The sequence below is a fragment of the Rhinolophus ferrumequinum genome, chromosome 11 (assembly GCF_004115265.2).
Source record: "Rhinolophus ferrumequinum isolate MPI-CBG mRhiFer1 chromosome 11, mRhiFer1_v1.p, whole genome shotgun sequence".
NCBI lineage: Eukaryota > Metazoa > Chordata > Mammalia > Chiroptera > Rhinolophidae > Rhinolophus > Rhinolophus ferrumequinum.
In genome coordinates this window covers 78,517,695-78,530,832 of record NC_046294.1, presented here as the reverse complement: position 1 = coordinate 78,530,832, position 13,138 = coordinate 78,517,695, and the positions used below count along the sequence as shown (strand labels likewise).

General features: G+C 35.8%; 1 pseudogene; it reads right to left on the bottom strand.

The window, feature by feature from the left end:
• Nucleotides 1-4,332: 4,332 nt before the first annotated feature.
• Nucleotides 4,333-4,919, bottom strand: LOC117029626 (mitochondrial inner membrane protease subunit 1-like; annotated as a pseudogene).
• Between the last annotated feature and the right edge of the window lie 8,219 nt (nt 4,920-13,138).

Below are 13,138 nucleotides of genomic sequence, written 5' to 3'. Positions count from 1 at the left end.
TAGGTAAAGCTCTATGAATGTTATTACATATTATTACATTGAAATAATCCCTGGCTGTCTCCAAAGTCAGTCATTTATTAGGAAATGGGGAGTTTGTATATACACTGAGACTTGTTCTGGGTATTCTGTTATCAGAGCTGTAACTACTTGGACCATAAAACTTCATCTTATGTCATCACTAACCTGGAGGCCCATGAAGAAGCCTTCTGCAATGACCGACACCATCAATTCCTTCCATAACTAAAAAAGTTCCACCTGTAATTTGAATCTCACTTTAGCTACATCTTTTTCTTTATCTTTTCTCGGCATATTTCTTCAAAAAGAAAAAAGACAGCAAGACATTCAAGATGAATAAAGAAAGAAAAATGATGAGAAGGGACCTGATAACTAAAGACAGCAAGTAAGATTATATATTTTTTTTTCTGAGAATGGACTTCGACTTATATCTCCTAAGTTTTCATATATAATGTTCCACTATAATTAATATCCAAATAGTCTACAATTGTAGTTTTTATTTTGTCTTTGACACAAGAATTCCTTAAACAAGTGTTCATTCTTCCCCCCCCCTCCTTCCTTCCTTTCTGTTTTTCTTTTTAAAAATTTCAACTAATTGGGAAGTCTTTGTGTTTTTTAAATGATTATTTCTAGTTTTGTTTTTTGCATTGTGATCAGACATGGTCTGTACCATGACAACTGTTTGAAATTGAGACTTATGTTGCTACCTAATACATAGCTAGATTTTACAAATATTCCATGGAAACTTGCAAAGGAGGTGTACTGTCTGTTATTTTGGCATTTATAAAGATATTAAAATGTTTTTACTATTTATTATGGTTTATTTTTATCTACCTATTTTTTTTAATTTATTGGGGTGACAATTTTTAGTAAAATTACATAGGTTTCAGGTGTACAATTCTGTATCACATCATCTATAAATCCCATTGTGTGTTCACCACCAGAGGCAGTTCTCCTTCCATCACCATATATTGATCCCCCTTACCCTCATCTCCCACCCCCACCCCCCTTACCCCATGGTAACCACTAAACTATTGTCTGTGTCTATGAGTTTTTTGTTTGTTTGTTTCTTTTACTTAGACGTTTATCATTTATATCCCTCACACTGTGGACCCCCGCCCCCCATCCGCTATCTCTGACATCGCACCGAGCCATTCCATTTCCACTATCTCCACTCCCCATGCTGTACTCTGCCTCTTGTAAATTCTACCTAATTTTTTTGGGAATGCAATAATTATGTGAATTTATTCACATCTATAGTATTAATAATTTATTTTTAAACTTTTAAATTATTTAATGGCATGTTATTTGACATAACATTTATGATAATATTTTCACTTAACAAAGCGACATTATTTATTTATATATTTTATTTATTTATTTATTTTTATTTATTTTTTAATTTAATAGACTATTATTCCATTATTTTTAATGATTTTTTTTGTTTTTTATTTTGATGTTTGTAACCCATGTTTTTTTGTTCTTTGTATTTTTTTTTAAAGTGAATGTTAGCAGAACATATCTTTATTCCATCTTTTATCTTAACTTTTCTGTGTCGCTTTAGTTTGAGTATATCACTATAAACAATGTAGAGTTGGATTTTCTTTTTTTGACCCAATTAAGAATCTTTCCTTTCAATAGATGAAATTATTCCCTTTACATTTATTTTTATAACTGTTATTTACTTTCTAAAAATCTCCTTTCATGTTTCTGCCTTTTTCTCATTTATTCTCTATCTTGACACCTTACATAGTATCAAAACCTGTGTTTTTTCTTCTTTAAATTTCTTTCAGTAATCTTGTATATTAAAGACATATTTAGTTTCACTAATGATTTCCTTTAAATCTTTAGGTACAAACTTGCTCGTTATAATATGAAATGGTATTAAATGACTGCCACCTATTAAGATGATTAATTTGTCAGGTATATTTCTTTCCATTTCCTATGTTTTTGTTGGTATACTCTGGGAGTTTTTCCTAGTTAATTACTGGATTATTAATTATATTTTCTTCCAAGAATTACATTTGCATCTTGTTCTATAACCATATTTGCCAAGTTATTTAGATTTGGTTATATGTTTTAATTTATGTATCTGGGCCTTTCATATCACTAACTGCATCGCCATCTGTGACTTCTTTGTTTGCACCTCCTTTTTGCCACTGGTACATATCCTCAAGTCATCTTTTTTTTTTTAATTAAAGTTTATTGGGGTGACAATGATTAGTAAAGTTACATAGGTTTCAAGTGTATAATTCTGTAATATATCATCTATATATCACACTGTGTGTTCACCACCCAGAGTCAGTTCTCCTTCCATCACCATATATTTGATCCTGTTTACCCTCATCTAACACCCCTCACCCCCTTACCTGTGTCTTTGAATTTTTGTATCTTCATTTGTTTGTCTTGTTCCTTTTTGCTTTCAGTTTTATATCCCACATATTAATGAAATCATATGATTCTCAACGTTTTCTGTCTGACTTATTTTGCTTAGACTAATAATCTCAATATCCATCCATGTTGTCACAAATGGCACTTTCATCTTTTCTTATGGCAGGATAGTATTCCATTGTGTATATATACCACATCTTTTTAATCCAATCATCTATTGAAGGACACTTTGGTTGTTTCCATGTCTTGGCCACTGAAAATAAAGCTGCAATGAACATTGGAGCACATATATCTTTACGGATAATGTTTTCAGATTTTTTTGGTAGACACTCAGGGAGAGGGCTTGCTGAGTATTATGGTAATTCTATTCTTAATTTTTTGAGGAACCCCCACACTGCCTTCCATAGGGGCTCCACCAATCTGCATTCCCACCAACAATGTATGAGGGTTAATTTTTCTCCACAGCCTCTCCAACACTTTTTATTATTTGTCGATGATAGCCATTTCAACTGGGGTGAGGTGATATCTCATTGTGGTTTTTATATGCATTTCTCTGATGATTAATGTGATGTTGAGCATTTTTTCATATGTCTATTGGCTATCTGTATGTCCTGTTTGGAGAAATGTCTATTCAGGTCCTCTGCCCATTTTTAAATTGGATTGTTTGTGTTTCTGTTGTTGAGTTGTATGAGTTCCTTATATATATTTGGATATTAGCCCCTTATCAGAGACGTTGTTTGGAAATATCTTCTCCCATTTGGTTGGTTGCCTCTTTATTTTGTCGATGGTTTCTTTTGCTGGGCAGAAGCTTTTTAGTGTGACATATTCGCATTCATTTATTTTAGCTTTTACTTCCCTTGCCTTTGGAGTCAAATTCATAAAGTGCTCTTTGAACCCAAGGTCCATAAATTTAGTACCTATGTTTTCTTCTATACAGTTTATTGTTTCAGGTGTTATGTTTAGATCTTTGATCCATTTTGATTTAATTTTGGTACGGTGACAGATAGCAGTCTAGTTTCATTCTTTTGTATGTGGCTTTCCACTTCTCCCAGCACCATTTATTGAAGAGGCTGTCAAGTCATCTTTCTAAGTAAAGTATACAGTTTGTATACTTACTGAAGATTTGCATATTTTCATATCTCCGTATAAAAAGGACACTTTACTGATTTATAGAACTCATGAGTCATGACTATTTCCCTTAAAAAATAATGGGATTCCCTTTTCTTTTGGCATTTAAATGTTGCAGAGAAGAAGTCTGACTGCAGTCTGTTTTTAAAACTTTATTTTCTCATAGGGAACCTGAAGTGTTGGATGTTGTTGGATAATATTAGCAGTTTGACTGTTCAGCAGCTTGAATGGGGTAAGAGAACTGGGGTCACATGTTAGTCAGGAAGGCTGCTTTACTTACTTCCTGCAGCACTGAAAGCACCACTTCCAGGGTGGGAAACCTGAGTTGGTTCTTCGTGAGATCTTTTGATCCTGTTTCCCCTTTACTTTATAGATCAGATAATCTTCCATTTGTTGACAACCTGCCTTACTTTCAGCACCTAGGAAATGTTTCCAGTATTTCACTTTTACCATTTTGTCTGTTTCTGGGAGGAGGATTTGAAACTAGTTGTTCAATTGTTATCTTCCCTGGAATATAAAGGATTACAGAGAATTTTTCATAAATTGCAGTTCATCTCCCTTGTAAGAATCAGAAAAATTACTCTGTAAATTTTTTCTTTGGGTCACTCTCAGCATGTGGCTTAGCTTATTTGTTTTGCAATTAATTCATATTCACTTTCTCTGGACTTGTCCTTCAAATATGGGGGTGCTCCTTTTTTATTGAATAGTAATTGTTTTACTGGTAGTATGTGATTTCAGTTGCAATACTAAATTCACTTGAACAGGAGACAGTAATCAAGTCAAAAGAATAAATGCTTGCTAATCACCTGAAAATCTGTGGCCGTTAGGGCTGTCATGTAGAAATCCAATATCACTCAGAGGCCAAATCTCAAGGAAGATACATCCTCTTGTTAGTCCATATGGAATAGGTCCCTATCTGTAGAATTCTGTAGATTATTACCTTCTAACTGAACATGACCTGTTGGTACATAAGTCTGGCTTTTAAAGAAATCTGATGGACTATTGGTAAGGATTTTGTCTCCTTCTAAGGCAATTATTCTTTTATAAATAATTGATTTTTGGATCACTTGGTCTTTCTTTTTGCAATGACAATGTCACCTCTTTGGATGCCATAAAAATGTCAACTAAGATTTCCTGGAAAGACAATATCTAAATTTTGAATTGTAGGCTCTTGATGGTCCAGAACACATGACAACATCACTAACATAGCCAAAAGCACAATGAGCTATATAGCCATACTAACTAGTATAGCCAATACATTGAAAGGTTTTTCCCAGAACAGCATGAAGCAGAATTCTGTGTAGACTCTGCCACCATTGGCCACAGATGTGTTCTACAGTATATTCAATTTTTAGGGTAGCTGTAGGGCTTCCAGTAAAAAGCATCTAAAACATGTCTGGGGCTGGCCCAGTGGCTCACGTGGTTGGAGCGCCATGCTCCTAACGCCGAGGACACTGATTTCATTTCCACATGGGCCAGTAAGCCGCTCTCTACAGCTAAGATTGTGAACAACGGCTCTCCCTGGAGCTGGCTGCTGTGAGCAGCCGGAGGGCAGCGTGAGCTTCCGTGGACTGCTGTGTGCTGCCGTGAAAGAGGTCTGTTATCCACAATGCTCTAACCAAAATAACTCTAAAAGGGTGAGGTACGTGCCTGAGGGAAAGGAGAGTGATTGCATTGAGTATATGTGTTTGCAGCCCTGCTTACCCTGGCTACTGTTATGGTGGTTGATGGGCTGCAGAGTGATCAAGTACTGTGACTGGCCTCACTCCATGCTCTCAGTGTTCCAGGCCTCACCTCCTACTCACTTACAGACACAATTTATTTTGTAGAATTTCTCCAGAAAATTTTTATCTCCCCGGCTTCCCTGTGCCCTTGAGGGTGTTATTGGGTATCTTCTCCCATCCATCAGGTAATGAATACCAAAAAAGGCAAATAAATCTTATAGTTGGGAAGATAAATCTATTGCAAATAATAATAGGTTATAATACAAAAGCAAATATAAAAGATTTTTGGATTATCTTTGCTGCTGTACCTTATTGTTAGCATAGATGATGAGTTGACTCTAACAATGTTGACTTGTGCATTAGATCAATAATTCCTCTCCCCCTATTCCTTAACTAAATCCCTTACTGAAATTTCATGTACTAGCAGTCACATTTCTGCTGTTTTCAACTTGGCACCTCAGCTGTTTTTGGAGTGTTATCTTTTAACCATTTCTACCAAACAAAATTTAGATTTTGAATACTATATATTTACATGATATTTTTAAAGCATTTAAAAATTTTTAATTAAATTTATTGGGGTGACATTGGTTAAAATAACATTATATAAGTTTCAGGTGTACAATCTATAATACATCACCTGTATATTGTATGGTGTGCTCACTACCCAACGTCTAGTCTTCTTCTGTCACCATACATTTGACTCCCTTTACCCTCGTCTTCCTTCCCCTACCTGCATCTTTTTTCTATAAAACTGTGTGCATTCTAACTTGTCTTTAAGGAATTAAGAGTGGTGTCCTAGTTTAGAACATTTTGGTTCCTTCTGACATTTAGTACGCTGTTAGAAAAAAACAGATGAGTGTAGCTTACTGTCTTCAAGTTACATCAGTTCTTTAGTGAATTGAATGAGAATACATTAAGCTTAATTTTAGAATGTTCCTCTTATAAATGTATTATGTACGTCATAGAGACTTAGCAGACCCACTAGTGTGGGAAGTGAACTTGTCACATATTACTCCCTTTGCAGGGTCAGGTCTAATCGAAACTTGGAGAGGGAAATAGGGACCACGAAGAAAAACTCCAAGTGATTCAAGTAGTGATATTTATAAACCTCTGAGTCAGTAATGATTCAGCACTGAAGCACAGTGCTAAGGACCCCATTTGGTTAAAGTGACAGTAGTGTGAAATGAAAGCTGAGACCACTTGTGGTTCTTATCTGTGGATATTTGGCATTATGAGTGGGCAAAATATTTAGCACAAGACCCCTTTCACTCCAGGTTCATATGTGTAGTTCTTCACAAACTTGAGAGGCAAATTTAAACTCTTCCTCCCAATTGTTCTTTTTTAAATAATACAAACAGAAAAAAAGGTATCTTGTATAAGTTCATTAGAAATGAAAATCTGAAGTTTAATTGGATTTTTAAAAAATAGGACTAGCGTGTTTTGAACACTTAGTATCAGATGCATTACAACTATATGCTGTTGGTCTTATAACACTTACTTTACAAGTGAAAATGACGTTTAGAGAGGTTAAAAGCTTGTTGAAAGTAACACAGCTATGATGTGCCATGTCAAATGAGCCAAAATTCCAAAATCAACTTGGGTTTAAAGCAAACTGCCTAAAATTTTAATCACTAAATGATGAAGATAACATCAGAAATCATTTTCAAATTTTGAAGGATAGAAGCATAATGTAAATGAAGACAATACTTGTCTATCGTTGGTTTGATGTCGGTAAAATTATAACCTCCAATTTTCATTCTTTTCTTTTTTGAATTTTGAAGACAGATTCAGGGCAACTTTGTCATATTTGATGTACATGAATCCGAGAATTTTTGGTTTAGAATGACACTGGCTTATGATGAGTTTCCCCAGTAGAATACGTAGGGGACCAAGTATTCAGGCTTATGATACCAGTTGGCAATGTGGGGACAGACTCCATCAGGGATTTTTAAAAGGTTAGGAATCATCAGGCTCAGCAACGCTTCGCAAGGCAGCACGTTCCTTCAGCCTCCCAGGGCATGACTCTGTCATGCAGCCCTTTCCCTCCAAAGCAAATCTGGCTCCCTGAATGACTGGACCAATTCCACTGCTGGTCAAGACGCATTTACAAAGAATGGGAGGTGACTGCAGAAATGTTAGCATGGATAGTCTTTGGAGCTACAGAAAGAAAACCATACAGAATGAGGTTCCCCACATATTTGAATTAATAGAGTATTACATGATGTATCCATGCATACATCAATTTATTTGGGAGTCATGGGTTGTCAAACTTTAATTTCTCAAGGCATTAAAAACAACAACAACAACAACAACAAAAACCCTGACACTGACTATCATTTCCAAAAGAAAGGCCACTTTCAAACTAAAATGAGAAAGAACATAATATCAGGATGAAGAACAACCTTAGAGGTGAAACAGATTTAGCCTCTCAGAAAACTCACTCTGTTGCACTTATCTCAAATTTTTACCTCAGCCTGATGGAAAGTAAACCATGGGTCAGCACTGTCTGTAGACTATTGCCAGACAATCCCTAAATGTGAAGCATTTAGGAGCCAAACTTGAGTCCTAGAATTTTGGTTCACTCACCAGACCTGAGGGAAATCTTAAAAAAAAAAAAAAGTCCCCCAAAAGACTAGAACAGAGTCTTGTATGTATTGTGTGCTCAAAAAATGTTTGTTGTTTAAACTGACGAGAGATGAATATTTGCCAAGTACCAGGATTAAATCTAAGGCGTGGCCAGCAGAGGGAACAGAGGAACTCTAGGTCTCCCTTCAGGACACCCATCCCTCATTGCCTAGTGTTAAGTGTTGGGTAAGGGGCGGCTGCAGTATAAGAGTCAAAAGCCCTTTGCTCAGTAACCAGAGTCTACTGGAGGTCCATGTTGGGATGACCAGCCTGAGGCCACGCGGCATTAGCAGTGACTAAACATTTCTTCAGAGAGGTCCCCAGGTACCCTCCATGCCACTGTCTGCCTCAGTTGGCCCTGGGATCATTTTGCTGGGTTCACCTTGGCCCAAGGGAGGTGGCGCAGTGTGGTGAGACATCCAACCTTCAAGACAGGCAAACCCGATTGGAATGTTTATAATAAAACTTAGTATCTACAGGTGCCTTTCTCCTAAGATTGATTGCATCTGAGGGTCTCTACTGAAACCTAAATGTGGCCAACGACACTGAACACAGCATAAATAAACACATAAAAGTTATATAATAAAGTCAATTATTAAAATAACCCAGTATAAAATCAAGGTTTATATCTTATCTTTTCTTTTAAAATTATAATGACATTTGCTTCACATATTTAGCTTTTTAGATATTGGATACATACAAATTTATGATTATTATATCCTTTTCACGAATGGTGCCTTTATGTTTTATAATTTTCCTCGTGATTAATGCTCTTAATCTTAGATGCTATTTTGCTAATTATAATTGTATTGCTGTTGTTCCTCTTTTCCTTTCTTTCCATTTAAAAAAAATTATTTTCCTCATATCTATTTGCCTATTTCTTTCTTTTCAGTATTAAAAAAAAATCATTGTTTTAAGTGTGTTTTGAAAATAAGATACGTCTGCTTTTTAAAGTCCAATCTGACAATGTTTGTCTTTGAAAGATGAATCCAGTCCACTCATATTTAATTGACCACCAGATATTTCACTTCTTTGATCTTACTTCATGAATATCATTTACATTATTTTGTTTTTTCCTTTCCTCCTTTAATTTTGGTGGGTTGATCAAAGTACTATTAATTCTCTTCATTTTCCATATTAAATTTAGAGGTTCTATCACACTTTCTCACTCTTCTAGGCATTATTCTCCTGTAGCTGAGCCCCTGGTGATTTTAATGCCCCCAATATTTTTGGCAGCTAGAATTAATTTAATTCTTAATTAGAATATAGGTATAGGCTTTAACTTAATGTTTCAACTGCTTTGGTTGTCATGTAGCTTATAGTCAAAGGTTAAGAAAGTATGTTAGTCATGTTCTGCAGGGCTGCCTGTAAAGCAAGTTCCAGGAGAAATGTTTAAAGTACACTTTGCTTGAGATATAGAAAAATATAGCTAGTTAAGCACAAAACAACGATAGCTTAAATAATGGCAATAGTTACAAGATGTTTAGTTTCTGCCTTTTACTTTAAAAATAATGTCAGTGACGCACAATTATGAGGTATTTTGAAGAATCTTGGTTCTTCAACCCAACACCCCTTGTTCTCACAATATAATTTTGCGTTGCTGATATACTGTTTTTTTGTCCAGCAGGAGGACATAACTTCAGGGTCTCTGGGGGGAATCTATGAGTTTGTTTTGCAGAAGCAAAGAATGTCTTCAAGGTAGTTGCATCCTGCTGCTGATGTCCAGGAGTCTGATACAAAAAAGCATCATCTATGACTAAACAAACACAGACTTCTCTTTCAGTTCCCTGGAACTCCCCCTTCCCCATTCCCCAGCTGCATAAAAACTCCCTACTTTTGCTTTTGGAGAGAGATGGGTTTGAGGGATCTTGCTCTCCTGTTCTCTCACTTTGGACAAACTGAATAAACCTTTCTCCATCTCCAAGCACCCGTGTTTCAATGTTTTGGCTTACTAGTGTGCATCGACCCCAGCAACCTGAAATTTAGGAGGTGATTCTGCAACACTCCCATTCCGTTTACTTCTATTGAATCACTTCTTCCTCTGCTATTATTATGAAAACAAGGGACCAACTATCTCCCTCCATCAAAGTATTTTACTTTCTCTGTTTTCTTTCACCTTTTAATGCTTTCATTTCCCTACTCTTATCTTAGATGAAACCTTAAAAAACACTTGTGCTTCCCCTTTCCAAGGGTTTATGAAATAGTTTAGTTCAGGACTTTCAAATTTTTGGTTTTCCCCGTAGGATGTTTCTTTCATTTGTACGATCATTATTTAGCACTTATATAACAAATTCCAAGGCATTTAATCATTTTCAATTTAGACTTAAATATATGTATGTCTAAGTGGAAAATCACACACATACACAACTACTAACACAGACAAATATGTAGAGAAACAGACTTATATTTATGCTGTTTCCTCACCACTACCGGGGACTCTGTTGGGATTCATTCACATTTTGTTGTCTTAAAGTCCTTCCTGAAGTATTTCCTTAGATGGACTATGTGGGTAAGCCTTGGATCCTTGCCTCTTTGCTGACACCTTTCTCTCACCCCAACAGGTGGCTCTCTGGGCAGGGGGCAGGATTTGGGGATGGAATCCTCTTCCCTCAGCCCTCAGTGTCCCATGGGTGCAATTCTTCATCTTCTGTCTGGTACATCAGTCCAATTTGTGTTGGCACTTTCCTTTGTACGTAACATAGCTTTTATGTCTGACAACCTATAAATTTTTTTATGCTTGAATTTAGGAATGCTGCCAGGTATGCCTTAGTGGAGTTTTTTTGTTTGTTTACTTTTTATTTTTCCCCCATCAATTCTGCCTGGAACTCAATGAGCTCTCTAAATTTGAAGACTTGAGTCTTTCTTCAAACCAGGGGAAATTTCTTCTATTATTTTCTTAATAAATGCATTCCTGCATCTGTTCCTTTTCCCTCCCTTGTTATTCTTTTCTAAAAGATTTTTATTAAAAATGTAGCTAACATACAATATTGTATTATTTCCAGATATACATCATAGTCATATGTCTAAAGAAGTGATCACCATGGTAAGTCCAGTAACCATCTGACACCGTACCAGGCTATTACAATATTACTGACTATATTCCCCATGCTGTGCATTACATCCCCGTCACTTATTTGTTTTACATCTGGAAATTTGGACCTCTTATTTCCTTTCATCCTTTCCCCTGTTTCAAAAATTTTCAATTATAGTTGATATTCAATATTATTTTATATTAATTTCAGGTGTACAGCATAGTGGTTAGACATTTGTATAATTTAAGAAGTGATCCCTCTGACTAGTCTAATACCCACTTAGCACTATACATAGTTATTATCATATCATTGACTATATTCCCTATGCTTTACTTTATATCCCATGACTCTTTTGTAACTACCAATTTGTACTTGTTAATCCCTTCACCTTTTTTCACCCTGCCTCTCAACCCCCATCTATCACCCTAACAAATCTAGTACCCATCTGACACCATACAAAGTTATTAAAATATTATTGACAATATTCCTTATGCTATACCCTATATCCCCATAACTACTTTGTAACAACCAATTTGTGCTTCTTAATCCCTTCCCCTTTTTTCACCCATACCCTGAATCCCCCTCCCATCTGGCAACCATCAAAATTTTCTTTGTATCTATGAGTTTGTTTCTGTTTTGTTTGTTTATTTTGTGCTTAGATTCCACATATAAGTGAAATAACATTGCATCTGTCTTTCTTTGTCTGACATACGCCACTCAGCACAACACCCTCCAGGTCCATTTTTGTCACTGCAGATGGCAAGAACTCATTCCTTCCATGGCCAAGCAATATTCCATTGTATATATGCACCTCCTCTTCTTTATCCATTCATCCACTGATGGACACCCAGGCCGCCTTCACATCTTACCATTGTAAACAGTGCTGCAATGAACATATGAATGCACATGTCCCCTCGAAGTAGCTTTTTGGGTTTCTTTGGATAAATACTCTGAAGTGGGATTACTGCGTCCTTCACTGTCTCATAGTCTTTGTTTTAAAGTCTATTTTGTGTGGTAAAAGTATTGCTACTCCAGCTTTTTTGTTTGTTTGTTTGTTTCCATTTTTATGAAATGTATTTTTTCATCCCTTTACTTTCTGTCTGTGTGTGTCTTTCAACCTGAAGTGAGTCTCTTGTAGGCAGCATACAATACAAGGGTTTTATTTTCTTATTCATTCAGCCACCATATGTCTTTTGATTGGAGCATTTAATTCATTTACATTGAATGTAGTTGTTGATATTCTAGATATGTAGCTATTGCCATTTTATTATTCATAATATAGATTTTTTTTTTTTTCTGTCTTAAAGAAGTCCCTCTAACATTCCTTGTAACATTGGTTTGGGGGCGATCAACTGCTTTAGTTTTTTCTGGTCTGGGAAGCTCTTTATCTGTCCTTTGATTTTAAATGATAGCCTTCCTGGGTAGAGTAGTTTTGATTGTAGGTCTTTGCTTTTTATCACGTTAAATATTTTGTGCCAATTCCTTCTGGCCTACAAAATTTCTGTTGAGAAATCAGCCAACAGTCTTATGAGAGCTCCTTTATAAGTTACTAGTTGCCTTTCTTGTACTACTTTTAGGATTCTCTCCTTGTCTTTAACCTTTGCCATTTTATTTTATTTTATTTATTTATTTTTTGCCATTTTAATTATAATATGTCTATGTGTGGGCCTGTTTGGGTTCATTCTGTTTGGGACTCTCTGTGCTTCCTGGTCTTGTATGTCTATTTCCTTCACCAGTTTAGGAAGTTTTCAGTCATTAAGTTTCTTCAAATAGTTTCTCAATCCCTTGCTTTCTCTCTTTTCCTTCTGGTCCCTTATGATATGAATGTTGTTACACTTGATGTCCCAGAGATCTCCTAAACCCTCCTTTTTATTTTGGATTTTATTTTCTTTTTGCTGTTCTGATTGGGTATTTTCTGCTACCTTCTCTTCCAAATTGCTGATTCGGTCCTCTGCTTCATTTAGTCTGCTGGTGATTCCTTCTAGTGCATTCTTCATTTCAGTTACTGTATTTTTTCACTTCTGACTGGTTCTTTTTTATGGTTTCTATGTCATTTTCTTATGCTTGCTATCTCCTTGTTGAAGTTCTCACTAAGCTCCTTAAGCAACCTTATAACCATTGTTTTGAACTCTGTCTCTGGTAGGTTGCTTGTCTCCATTTTGTTTAGTTCTTTTTCTGGAGTTTTCTCCTTTTCTTTCATTTGGGATGTATTTCTTTGTTTCC